A 14,512-nucleotide genomic window follows, 5' to 3' on the forward strand; every position below is an offset into this window, starting at 1 on the left:
TTCTTACAACACAGGAAAAGTGACTTATGTTTTTTAAAACACTACAGGCTATAAACAGCTGTAGACAGGGAGGAAATACCGGTAGCTTTTGGGTAATGAAAAACAGTGTTTGTGTTTTAAAGGGTTAGAAACATATATAATGATAATGGTTGAAAGAAATGCACTAGTACCTAACGGGGCGTATGTGTAAATGTTTTGCTAGATCACAGGAACTGAGCCAGCACCGTGCGCAAGCGCTACAGCATGTCCTCTGGCCAATCAGTCCAGAGGGTTTATGATTTTCCCTATGAAGAGGATGGTGTGGGTGAATTTATCCAGAATCATCACGAGAAAGGGCCTGTTGAATCTGACTCGACCCGGAGCAGGAAATTCACCAGATCTCCATATAATTTCCTTCACCGTGACTCCTGCTGCTTCAGTGCCATTCTCATGAACATTTAGCATGGCTTTATGGATCACCTGCAAGGAGACAAAGTAAAACAGCCTCTACCTATCATCCTGGCAAGAAAAGAGCAGCTACTTCTACTTTAGCATGAACCTTGCGGTTGCTGGATCAGGCTCCGCATGGGCTTTCCTAGGGTACTGCAGCAGGAGGAGAGTAAGCCGGTCCCCTCTTAGCTCCTGTCTAGTGAGCGTGTTTGATGTGAGATGTGGCAGTGTGAGCCTCGGGAGGGCCATCACCTCCTCCTCACACCACAGCACAATCACGTTGTCACATCACCTCTGCCCACTGGTATTAACATTACACAGAGAACAACCCTCCAAGAGCACATAGCCAAGAAGCATTCAGGATGACTGATGGAAACTCTGGAAGTAAACAAACCTTGCAATTTAGTCCAGACTTAGTTTTGCCTTTGGCAACTTTGTGTATTATCGTGAATCAACCCTATCATCTAAATGAAAGAAAAGTAACTTTTTGAGGGCACTGGAAGGGCAGGAATAACAGTCTCTTACCCTCTGTAGGGTTAATTAGAGGATATTTTACCAAAATTAATGTGCTACCTTTAGATAATTTTGTTTAGTAGCCAGAAGAACATTTAATTATGTGTTTGTCTTCTTACTTGTCCTCAAACCATGCAGGCATGTATAACCCCTTTTAAGTGGAAGGGTAAGTATGCTTAGCTTCATCTTTAGGAAAGATAAGGCTTCCTCTGCCTTCAGACTGGCATCTGTTGATGTCTGATTACTGCTTCAGACGGACTGGGATAAACTTTTTACATGGTATCAGTGCCATGTTCTCAGGAACTGACAAATACGCAGTGTGAACGCTGCATTGCATGAACTGACTTACTTTTGAAACCATCAGTCCAGGCTCCTCAGTAATTCCTGACAGATCAGCTTGTTCAGTGAATAGATCAATCATACCCACTTGTTTGGCTATCTTTTTCACATCATAGGTACCAGAAATAGAAAATCTAGGAATATGCAGATGTATTTTTCTGTAACAAAGAAATAACACAAATTGTCATCCACGTAATGCTGCTGAGTAGCTTCAGCCTAGTGACATTTCCCATTTACTTTCCTAAATGTTAGGAGTCTTCTTTCACAGGCTTGGCAGCACGTTTGACCAGTACAGCTGTCTGCAGTAGAAGGTTGGAGCACTATCAGCCTATGCTCACCCCTGTTTCTATGTGTCCACGGTGCTGGGGGGGGAGGTATTCAGAAGTGCAGGAAAAGACAGGAAGACATAAATAAACCTACTCTAGGACAAAAGGAGACTCACTACTGCCAGGTAGCAGGTGTGCTTCAAAAGAACATATCCAGCAGTCTTACGGCTGCTCTCGTATAAACTAGGCTGAGGTTACCATGGAAGTCATCCCTGTATTGGTGAAAAAGTAAAATTTCCTCTTTTGCATACAATGTGGTAAATCCCGTCTGGCTTTTAAACACTCTCATACCCAATGCTTCAAAAATAGCTGCTCCACTCTAGTTTCACAATGCCCATATGAGACAAGGGTGTGCTAACTTCACCTTGGTGCTAAGAGACTTGTGGCTGAGCCAGGGATTTAATTCAAGATGAATCCCACATTCAGTGCCCTATTTATTCACTACCCACTGCTCTTTTTAATCATTCAACTAAGGAAAAGGAAGCCCTGGACTGAGAGGGACCAGTAAATGAATGGGCTTCTGCACAGAAAGCAGACCTTTAATGTTTTGCCTTGGTGAGATAAATGCTCCTCACATGATCATTTCTCACCTTAGCAAAACCTCTTACCTGACTTGGAGCAACTTTTCCCATCGAGACACAGTTCTTCTCAAGAGAGCATCTTCCACCTGCTTCATCTTCCCTTCATCAGGCAAAATAAATAATGCTGCAGCGTTTCCATTGTAAGCTATCTGTACCAGCCAACAGGATAGCTCTTCATCATAGTAATTTCTGTAGTAACCCTTCTGATACATCATGTCAACTTTTACAGATGTATTCTTGTTCACAAAAAAGTCCTCCTGTTTTGTATGTGAAGTACTGAAGGGTTTTTCCCAATGGGCTGATGACAGAAGGAAATACAATTCAGTTAAATACAATTGTAAATGTCATTGTGAATAAGACAGGTCTAGTTCCACAACCTTCCTTTTTTTACAGTAAGTATTTTTTTTCAAGTTACCACATCCTCAGGTGTTACGGCATGTCAGCTGTTTTCTCAGGTGCTTAAGGACCTTCACAAAGAGATAAAACCAAAAATACCATCTTTAACTTAAGCATGAGCCTATCATCATGTTAAAGAATTTATTCAGGGTTTTTTTTTGCTAAAAATCTTATTTTTTTCTCAACGAGGGGAGGACACAGACATTGAAACTGCCAACACATATAGATGGGAATCTTTTGCAGGGATATTTTGCAAATACTGAACATGGGTTTCTCCATTTAAAATATTTGAAGTGCAGTTTTTCTCTCTTAGGTTTTCACTCCCAATAATAAGCAGTAAGTATCTAAGTTATAACCTTCACAATCTACATTTCTCACCTTTGAAGAACACATAGTTAACAAGAACCATGGCAGTGCGAGGATCAAGATCTTCTAGTAACTTAACAACTTTCCCATTTGTTTTTTCCTTGATATAGCTGTTGATCTGATTCACAGCACCAGAAGAGTTGTTAAAGTCAATAGAAAAGACTTCAGATTCATAAAAGCGTTTGACGTCATCCAAGAATTTCTGTAGTGGTTTTAGCGTCTCTTCTATAAAAAGGGCGCTGCCCAGGCTCAGCTGGAGCTCACTTTCTGGGCGGTTCAGCATGTGGAGGAGCTGGCAAAAGCCTTCATGTATTTCCTGCTCTTGAGTTTTTTTCAGGTTAAAGGCAAGTCCTTCCAGAACCTGCATCAGTGTCGTTGCTTTGGCGCCAAGCGCCAGCATTGCAAAGGAAGCAGAGATACTTATGGGTGAAAAGAAAATATTTTGATCGGTTGCCTCAGATGTGACCAACTTGTAAAACGCAAATGCAAAATCAGCATTGCTAGGAGCTAGTTTGAAGAAGCTTTTATTTTTAACTGGATAAACTCCTTCACTATGAGAACGATGTCCTGGGTAATATGTCCCTTTAGGATCATCCTGCTTATTGGGGTGATAAGAGCGCTGATTACAATGGGCAACAATATACAGTCCAGCCAGCAAAAAACACGAAGTAGGCTTCATTTTCTGTTAAATCCTTTCTGGAAGACATACAGAAGAACATAGCATGGAAATTAATTTCTTCATCTGTGTGTACTCCAGCCAAGTAAAATGACACTATCAAAACATACACTGTGCTCAAGAAAATTCTCATTTTTATATTTCATGTTCCTGATGCCAGTGATTCCCGGAAAAGTGTTTCATGATAAATTATTTGTATAATATGTGCTCTTTCAAAAGAAGTAATTTTAATCATATTAACACATAAGAATAGCATAAGACTGAATTTTTTAAAGTTTTCAAATAACTGGGAGCTTATGCATTTTTCCCCAGTAAAAGTTGAGAAACTGGTGAATGTTGTTTTTGTACTTGGCGCTGCATGAGAGCGACTTCAGCCCTGTAAGTCTTCATCACTTGATCAAATAACTAGAGGGTTAAAACTGTTAAACAAAAATGTGATATAAACACATCATAGTGTCTAGGGCCAAAATTACAAAATACTTGTACAGTTTCCTCAAAGATAAACTATTTGACCACTGTGGCAGCAAACTCTCTGTAGGGATCTCTATTGTTTCCAAAAAAAAAATTATTTAGCTATGTAAAGAGTCTTCTTTACTAGCAGCCAGTTTTTGCTGCTTCCTGGCATGCCCTGATATTTTGCATAATAGATATATCACCTTGTTTACATGCTGAAAGACACGCTTCCCAGACAACAACGTAATTCCCCAAAAAGCAACGCATAAATGATTCAAGAGAAAACTAGAAGGTTACTCACAGTGCAACAAAAAGGAGCCTGCAGCGTCCATCTGCTCTTGACCGCTCCTTGTTCTAGTTGGGACCATTAAACGGGATTAAGCAGCATGTACCCATTAATCATTAATGAATTCAGACAGAAACTACTGGTGAGGATGAACAGCAAACAGTAATGACACTAGATTTTCTGGACAGTTTGTCCAACCCAAGCAAATTAATACTGCTAGACAGTGGGGAAGAACTGAGTCTGTACTTTACAGTTTCCATGTTTGCAGACACTTCCCTACTTGCCACAGCATGTGACTGGGGCTCAGCTGGAGCTAGAGGACTTGTACCTTGAAGCATCTGTTCTCCTCAGTGTGTCCTCCTGGGACAGGGGCTGGAAGCTACAGACGTTATTGGTATTGGCTGACTAAACCCTCCCCTTTTTTTTCCTGCCTTTACAAAGCTGGGAGCGTAGCAGCTCCAGGGCTGAATCAAAAGTAGCCCCACGCGACATGCAGCCTTATCAGCATAGAGAAGTGGTGCTTGGCATTCACATCAAAAGCCTGCTGTGCCTATCTGCGAGGAGAGCCATACCCTGGGTGACCGGAGCTGAACACCGTCAAGGCCAGTGAAAGCTACCCGCTACCGGGCCCAAGCCCGGGAGACAAAGCTTCAGGCACAGGCATGGGGAGGGAGCGCGGCGCCCTGCCAGGCGTCCTCCGTGGCTCGTCTCGGTGAGCAGCCCAGGGACACGGCCAGAGCCGAAGCCTCTCTGGCTTTAAACGTGCTAAGCCACCTTCTGATTTATAAAGCCGTCCTGCCTTACCATATTTCACAATTACGCCCTTTGACACCACGTTTAAGTGTCCTTTTCTTTATTTTAGGAGGAACAGACTGTATTTCATTGATAAACGGTTTCCAGGTTTCTTCAGTCGATAACAGCAACCGAAAACGTGGCATTAGCACCCTAATGAGACAATTTCCAGCCAATACAGCTGTTGACTCATTACTGCCAGCCACCACCCGTGACTAGGTATTCTGGGAGTTGGTGAAGTCTTCCCGTAGCTCTTGGTGGTGTGGGGGTGGAGTGGAAAAAGGGAGAAGAAAAGTGTGCAGGGAAAAGGGACCTGGCAGGAAATTCACCTCTGCTGGTGCTGTTCCGCGAAAGGCATGGGACAGCTGGAGCTGTAATGCCAGGAAATACTCTGGTCCCTGGCCAGTAAATCAACGCTAAATTATCTGAGCCAACAAACTGGTAATTTCACCATGAAACACAGATATGTTTAAAGAAGCATTTAATGGATAAGAATGTACATGTAGTAATATACAGAGGTCACCCTGTGGAGAACTACGGCCACTTAAGCCACAGTCTTAAAAAAATTTGTCAGAAACGAATTTTCACCTGAATTTGAGTAAAAACTTGCAGCTTTAACTTATGAGGACAAACCTAGGAAGGAACTTAGGAAGAGACATTTATTTAAGTTGTAAAATACATAGTAGAAGAGATCCAGGTGAACTGATCAAGCCAGCTCATTGGGGAGAGGCTGGAACAGACTAACACATGCCTGGTATGTGGGTAACTATAATCTTTGCTGAGAATCTTTTTTTTTTTTAACTTTGCTCCTTTTTCCTTGGGTGTTTTTTTTTTTTTTTTTTTTTTTTTTTTTTTTTGCTTCATCTTATAACCAAAAATACATTTATCAGCCTCAGAGATTCTAGAAGTTGTATCTGTTTCAAGCTATCTTCTGGCACTATCTAAAAAAGAATAAAGGAGGGAGAGATGGTTCGTATCATTGCAGTAGCAGAAAACCATTCAGTGCAATTTATAACTTGGCTATCAGGGACTAACAATTCAGTGATGCCATGATATAAATTCAAGGATGCCATGATGCCCAGCAAGTTACTAATACAGCCAGAGAGAGCACTTCATTTTTCTGGTTCCACTATTCCAGAAAAACTAGATATAGCAAAGATAATGCATATAATTCCTTCCTTAACTTTCAGGACATTCAACATTTGTTCTGTTCTGGTTTCAGGACGTTTTGCTTTTATAGTCCTACCTTTTACTTCATTTTATGTAAGTATTTTTTTCTTGTCAAGGTATTGGACAGTGGGAGATTTTTTTCACGCTAGTTAAAAATGTACTGGAAAACACAGACTACATTTTCTCAGAGATGTTAAACTTTGAGTTATTAATACTGACAATGCCTTATACAGTTTCCTTGAATGGCACTAATTGGTCCTGTTCACAGTAAGTTCTCCTAAAGGACCAGGCTAAAAGCTGCTTCTCATTTTCCATTAAATCTGGTCTCTATTTTAACAGGAATTTCTCCAACAGGGAGCCCATATGCGCTCATTCCTTCCTGCAGGCTTTGCTTCCTCTGTTCTCAAGAGATTCATTCTTCATAAACAAATCTAGATAATTGAATGTTAAAATAAAAAATTTCAGGAAAATTCAACACAAAGCATATTGTAATGCAAAAGGATCTTGTCAGGGGGCTGTGGCCTGCACATGTCTTTGCTTTGTTAATTATTGCTAAACCACCCACAGGAGAATGTCATCTTGCAGGGGTTCTTATCAAATATAAGCTTCAAAAGAAGTATAGTGTAAATGATGAAGATAATTATTTTTTCTGAGTGTATTTGTGAAGAATTTCACCATCTACCTCTGCCAGTGCTGTTCCATGAAAGGCGTGGCATAGCTGGAGCTGTAATGCCGGGAAATACTCTGGTCTCTGGCCAGTAAATCAATGCTAAATTATCAATGCTTATGTGCATTAGCACATAAGGGAAACTGTTTTTGGAGGGAGAACTGCTGCACCACATGGAGGAAAGCAGTGGCGGGCCAGTGCAGAAGCCTGAGTCTGCTCAGGCTCCCAAGTGTCCGGCTCCTGGAGCAGCTACGTCAGGCGTCGAAACACTACACACGAGGCGTCAGATGCCTCCAAACGGGAACAGGCTGAAGGGGTGCTGCCTGCACCATCTGTACGCAACACCAAAAAGCAAATCGTATCTTCCCCTCAATTTCAAAGCAAGGAAGACTTTTGTCCCATATTTGTCTCATAAGGCTGGATATTCAAGGACCAAAACAGGGCACACCGCTTTGTTGTTAAACTCAGACGTACCAACCTTTTGTTTACTTACCTAGTCACAGGAGCACTTGATACAGATACGAGACTCGCAGGTCTTGCACACGCTTCAACCTGATAGAACCAGACCATCCAGAATCATCCATTTTGTTGGAGAACATCAACTCTTCAGGGTGCAAAAGGCTGATGAGAAAGGGAGGGAAACACATTTTCCTGCCTTCCTTCTGTGGATATTCTGCTTAAAAAAATAATAAAAAATAATAAAAGAGATATTTATATAAATGTGTGCCTTTTTATCTACTTATGAAGCACATGTACAATATTTATGAATATAAACACACATATACCTTCATTGGACTGGAGAAAGATCAACTCGTAGGGTACATGACACTTTAGCCTAGTGATACAGACACAAGCCAGGGAACTTAGCATCCATTTCAAGATCCATTCAAGTATGTTGTTTAATGTATACAAAAAAAAACAGAGGCCCTAGGAATTGTTTTCGAATACGACACCTGATTGCACAAGATGTGCAAGTGTTATGTAATTCTAGACATATGAGTAGTGTGTGAGTAGTCACACTAAAGATAAACAATATCTTTGCTAAATCAGAACCTGTGGCAATAAGTAATGAATTATGGTTTGAATTGAACAAAATCTGAAGAAATGCTATCTCTAATTAACTGTGAGGTTTCATTAACATAACAATAGCTTCAAAATTCTTTTCTTTGAGAGTATTGAAAAAGCATATATATATTATACCTTACAGGAGGAAAGTCCCACCATTTTTAAAATCATCTTCTGCTAAAAGCTGAAAAAAGATTTTTTCCCTGTCCTGATATGAAGTAATATACAAAATTTTTGCTTTACCTAGTTTTTTTGAACATCCTGAAAATCAATGTCAAGTGTAAAAGAAAGAAAAAAAGCTAGTATATTAAAAGTGAGACCAAGAGATAGTTGACTATGCTGTAAGCATCCAGCCTGGGAGACAGTAACTAGGAACAGAATATACCACTAGACACCATTGTTTTAAGCTTAAGGTAAATATAGACTCCTCCTAGCAGTGATGTGATGATGTAGAAACTCCTGTCCTTACCTGCTCTGCAAGTATTATGAAGGTTTTGTATCCATCTCCTCATTTGAAACAAACTATTCTAGTTTCATTGACTTCAGTAGAGTCCAGCTAACAAACTAGCCCTAATAAATTAATGAGCTTAAAAATCTGAGTTTTTCTCTTTCTTCTGGTCGCAGATTAAGAACATAATGTCAGTGTGTGGCATTGATTCATACCATGTGAGATTTTCAGAGAACAAACAATCAAATACTTTTTAAAACTACACTCCTAGAAAAAAAACTAAAACTGAGTTGGGAAAAATGCATTAGCACTCACTACACTATGATGGAGACAACACAAATTAACATATTTAAACCGTTTTGCCAGTGCTGGAATTAATAAAGCTCAGTTCCCTAAGGATTTATGTTCTTCACCACCCCAATAACCACAGTTTTCCTCCGCTGTTCCCACAGTTGTTCCTTGACGGGCAGGAGGGTGAGCAGAGCTGCAGCTGAGCCTGGTGCTCCATGCCCTGTGCTCATTAGCCAGATGAGACCAAGGTGCTGATTGCTCGCTGCCAGTAACCGGCATTTCCAACAGCAGAGTCCTCCTGCCTTTCCCTCAGCAGGGTATGAACTTGGACCTCTTGCCTGTACGCAGTCACTGATTTCCAAGTAGTAACATAATGGTTTTCCGGTCTCCTACCTCTCTTAAACATGACGGAAATTTGCCAACAAGCTCAAAAGTTATGGAGGGTAGCTAAGAGAAGGCAAGAGGCTATGAACATGAAAACATGAGCACGTTTCCTTTGGAAACCAAGCTGGTTGTTTTATTTCTTTTGTGTCTGAGGTTATGAGTCACACTTTCTCAGATTTCACAATTCATATGATTCCATTTCTCACTAGCTGTCATGAATGTTTTCATCATCTTTACATCTAGTTATGAAAAAAATCAGGATATATATTACCTTCCAATAATGCTGTCTCTCCATTTTTAGCATCCTTAGTTTTCCTTTTATGTTCTCTCCAGGAAGAGCTTGTAGATAATCCAAAGCTTGTTGAAGTAATTTAGTAATAAAAGAAACAGTTAACATGTTTTTATAAAATTCTATAGACAGACTGAATGTTCCACATTACCATTTGTTTTAATTACGTTCCTGTAACACTAGTTGGTTGATAGTTAGAATTGGAAGGAGACAATTTAAAAAATCAAGGTGTAAAAGTCTACACTCCTGAAGCTCATTTTTTCTCTAGTTACCTGCTAAAACCTATTGAAGAACTATGATAGAATTGCTTATAGGGAATATTCAGCTAGCACATCTAGCAAGTCTAGGTAAAAGCACGGGACAGAAAAGACGTTTGTCTAGGTGAAGTGACTGGTAAGAATTGTTATCTAGAACCCCCCTTGGTAAAACAGACATGGTATGGCTCCAAATATAATCAGTCTAGAGCATAGTGGACCAGTGGTCTTTCCAACCTAGGTTATTGGCTTTGAGCCTTAAATTAGACTTCTGCAGAAGCACTTTGGCAAGATGTTTTTTCAAACATGGACTGTGAATTACGGAACTGGAAAATGATGAAATTATACATATTTAAACTGTTGTTCATTGTATGTTTTGGACTGAAAGTTGTTTGCTTACCAAAGAAAGGAAGCAGCCCTAATTTTCCACTGTTTTATGCTTGGCATGAAAAGCTACATTTATAATTAGATTTCACTAAATATTCACCTTGGCCATGCAGAAAAATGTTTCCAAGATGAAAAGCGCCTGTTTATAGATTAGAATTATCTAGGACCAGGACATATGGTAGAAGGACACAACATGTTGCTTTCTGCAGTGTGTAACAGGGAGCCCGTGCATCATACCTGGGTGAATAGAGGTCTCTTCTGACCTTCCCTAGCCTATTGGGTTAGTTCTTCTTCAACAATGGAAGCCTGAGGTTGGCAGTTCAAGAGACAGTTGCAAGTTTACAAGCTTTGATCCAGTCACCTTGGGCTGGGGCTGAATGCCCTCCTCCAAAAGCACAGGTCTGTCATGCAGTGGAGTACAGCAAGGAGGCTCCTAAGACAGCACTAACTGGGCTGGTACAGTCTCACGGCTGCAGGCCACCTCATGAGGAGCCATGCCACACCTACTGTCCGCAGCATGCAGAACCATTGCTGTCTGTGGTTTTGGACCTGGCTCTTACACACTTCATATGATGGTCCTTAGTTCCTGTGTTGGAGGGATGGTAAACATTCAGTCTCCTTTCACCTTCTCTGTGCTACAAATTATTTTGTAGGAACCTTTCATATCCACTTTGAGTCGTGTCTTTTCCATGCTGAAGACCTCTCATCTCATACAGGAGCTGTTACAGACAGAGACAGGGTAGTCATCCTTAACGCCCTTCTTCAAACATTTTCCAGTTCTCATACATCCCCGCCCCCTTGGCCTTGAACTAGGGATAAGACCTGCAAGCTGTAATGAGGGTGTGGGTAAGCCGGGGATTTACACAGTGGCATAATATTCTTATCAGATTTGCTCTTTATTTTTTCTAATCATTTCCAGCATTTCCTTTGTCTCCTTCATCACTGCTGAACTGATTTATATATTACCTACCATAACACCGAACTGTTACTCCTGAGTGATGGTGGTCTTTTCAAGTCTATTATTTTATTAATCCTGCACCTAAAACTTAATGAGAAAACCAAAACTTCTGCTGACACAGCAGCAGCAAATCAGAAAGCTACTGTTCTTTCTGGCTTGCAAAATGAGACAGAATCTGTCACGTCCATTCCTTGATTTTACCAGGAGATGGTGGCACAGGGCTCCTTTTCCTATAATGCCCAGAACTCAAAGCTCCATACTTATGGTTCTACCTGCAGGAAGCAGTGTAGCAGAATTACACTAAAATCTTGTCCCTGTGTAGAGGTATTACCACTCAGGACCATTTCATTACACTGGTATACTGAAATGATAGTATTTTACCATCAGAATTTGCCATATAGAGCTTCTTATCTTGGTTTATAGGAACCTTTCTTTTTTAAAAAAACTTTCAGAGTGACAAACTGTCCAGGGAGAAAAGAGCTATTGGATGAAGATGTCTACACAGAGAAACATCTTGGTATTATTATTAAAGTCTAAACTGACACTTTAGATTATTTATCTTTCTATTGCAGACTTCAAACAAGCACTGACTAAATCTCTTATGCAGATATTTTGGAATTACACTTTAAATTTGTTGCTCTCAAAGCTACAAAGAAAATGTTTGGGCCAAACTTTGCAATGTGTTATCATTTGCTATTATTTAGAGGATGAATATTGTTGGTCGCAGTGAAGAAGACATCAGCTAGCTGAATAAATATATTCAATAACACGAGGTATTACTTATACGATATGATTCCATTGCTCATGCACATTTTCTTAAATAAGTCTTTCACACTGTTTTGGGGGCTATTGAGGATTCTGACAGAAGGTCACTGAGATGATTTAATGTAATTATTCTCTTCCTTCCCTGTGTCAATGTAGGCAGGAGAGAAGAATATGTGTTTGCCTCTTAGCTTCTGCAGTCCACATTCTGGCAGATTAGCACAATCACATTTCCATCAGTGGCTTATATTAACATGCCACCACAAGACTCTGGCATTTAGTCTGTACCTGCCTTCTTTCTGTCACCTTTGCTGTCACATCTTTCCTACCCTGCCTGGAGTAAATTTGTCTCTATTTGATGCCTCTTCTCAGTCACCCTTGCTACAACTCTGAACATGTCAAGAATATGAAATGGTCCAGCACAACGGCAGGCACTAGTACATGGCAGTAACTTCTGGCCAGGGCAATGGTATCCTAATGGCCCATGGTGTCTTACAACTTCTTCCATAAGATTTGCCAGAAAGGAAAAGCTCAGACTTGGAAAGCATGAAGATATAGCTCTTCTCTCAAAAAGGAATAGAAAATAGATTTAAATTGTGCGTTCCGTTATCTGTCCCTTGAATATGTGAGATAAGAAATGACTTCTTTGATGCTAGAAGAATCTTTTTGCATCTGTGTGAGCTAAATGCCATAACTAGATGCTCCCTTTTGTGTTCATATGCATTTTAAGACCTAGTTTTCATTACATATTTTGTCTTCTCAGTGCACAGATGTTTTTTCTTGCTCTGAGATTCTTTCCTGGCTGCAACTAAAGTTCTTATTATGGCTACATCACTTGGCAAATTAGCTTTTCCTAAGTTGATTTTTCCTTTCACACACTTCAGTAAAGTATCTTCTACCTGGTTCATGTGACATGAGACAGAATAAACAATATAGAAATTTGTCCTTAGTAAGATATTTGCACAAGTCAAGCAAAACCCAACGTTTAGCAAACCTTCTGTAAGAGCAACTTCTTGATGTTAACAGTTTTACAACCACAGAGAATAACTTTTTGTTTAGTAAAGTAATCATTAATGAGTATTTTATTTCCAGATGGATTAGGAAAGAGAAACTGAACGTAGTCAAATATGAGGGAAATAAATAAGATTCATTTGTACAAATCAGGTTAATTCACTTGTGATAAATTTACCTGTTGCAGCAGGACTGAACTGAAAAGCTATTTTCATCGTGGAAATTCTCTTTTGCAAGAAGCCACAGCTTTTTGCAGTAACATATGTGCTGAACTGAGTTTGTATAACTAGGATATTAATTATGGTCAAGGATATCTACATGAAATGAATTATATTGTTTCCTTTAAAACTGTTAGTCTAAGGAAAGCACAATTACCATCTTATTTAAAAATAAATTCTCTGTTAAACTTGGAACTGGCACAAAGGATATTTCCGGATCAATCATTGCTGGCTGACAGGATCACCATCCTCTGCATGTGATCAATTTAAACCTAACCAAAGCAGTTTTGTGTGGGGTAATGGCAGAGGCGCGCTTCCCAACAAGGAATGTTTGATGGATGAGTGGGATTTGGAGTCCATGTCACAGGACACTGTGTGACACTGCTCTTGTTGATCTTCTCGCTCTTTTACCTTTTGAGAATTTGTTCACAGTCTAACTCCCGCTATAATGAATATTTAGAGTTTTCAGTGAAATACATTAAAAAATGCTTATGTTTCTCTTGCAGGCTTTCTAATAGAGAAACTCAAAAGTCTCTATGCTTTGGAGACAGGATTTGAATGGACCTGGGAGAGGGGGGCAGCAAAGAGAAGGAGTAACACAAGTGTGTGTGCTTTTTTATACTTCTAAAAGCTACCTAGACTCCTGTCACAGGTGAGCTGTGCTGTGACCCACTGAGACTGCTCCGGAGCCAGCACAGAACTATACTTGGCTCCCAGACTCCACAGTCAAAATATGCCCTGCCCAAGAGCTATCATAAGTAACTGATTTTTAAGAGCTTAGTGATTCTCTGCTTGAAATGAATGTGAGTATAGGGAAAAACCAGCTGCTTTTGTTGTCCTGAATTTACTGAAACATTTACAATGGCGTTGGCTCATGTCTGGGTGAATTCCCATTTCCTCAAAATAGTAACAGCAATCAAGGGCTATATTGATGTCCTAGCTGCAGGGAGAGGGCTGGTCTGCCGAAAACAGGACTGAAGCTCAAATAACATAACTGGGAATAAGAAACGAAAGTTCAAAGTGCTTGTGTCATCCTCACTGTAGGGTTTACGTGAACAACTGGTGCTTCTCTGATATCTAATTGCTGTGCCTTTTGGCTTCGTACTAGCTCTTCTCCTTACTGAAGGTAGCATGCACTGGATACATAACACATTAGCTCTAAAACCACACTGCTTCATGGTTTGTGACAACATATTACATGGACTCTGCCAGAGGGCAAAGCAAACAGAGATTTACTGACAGAAACCGCCCCATCAGCAGTCACAGTTGACCATAAACAAGGTCAGACAGAACAAACTTACTTACTCTCTCACACATGGCTCAGAGGCTGCCAGGAAAAGTCAGTGCTTAGTTCTCCTCAGGCATTGCTAAACTTCCTTTCAGGGACCCAGCCCAGTAGGTCCATCTTCTCTTGCAGGCAACCATCAGCTGAGATATTTTCTCTTCAGTTA

The 14,512-nt window shown here is 40.3% G+C and overlaps 1 pseudogene; it reads right to left on the reverse strand.

The window, feature by feature from the left end:
* Positions 1–258: 258 nt before the first annotated feature.
* Positions 259–3,692, reverse strand: LOC134140972 (alpha-1-antitrypsin-like; annotated as a pseudogene).
* Positions 3,693–14,512: the final 10,820 nt, after the last annotated feature.

Source organism: Rhea pennata, chromosome 5 (genome assembly GCF_028389875.1).
Source record: "Rhea pennata isolate bPtePen1 chromosome 5, bPtePen1.pri, whole genome shotgun sequence".
NCBI lineage: Eukaryota > Metazoa > Chordata > Aves > Rheiformes > Rheidae > Rhea > Rhea pennata.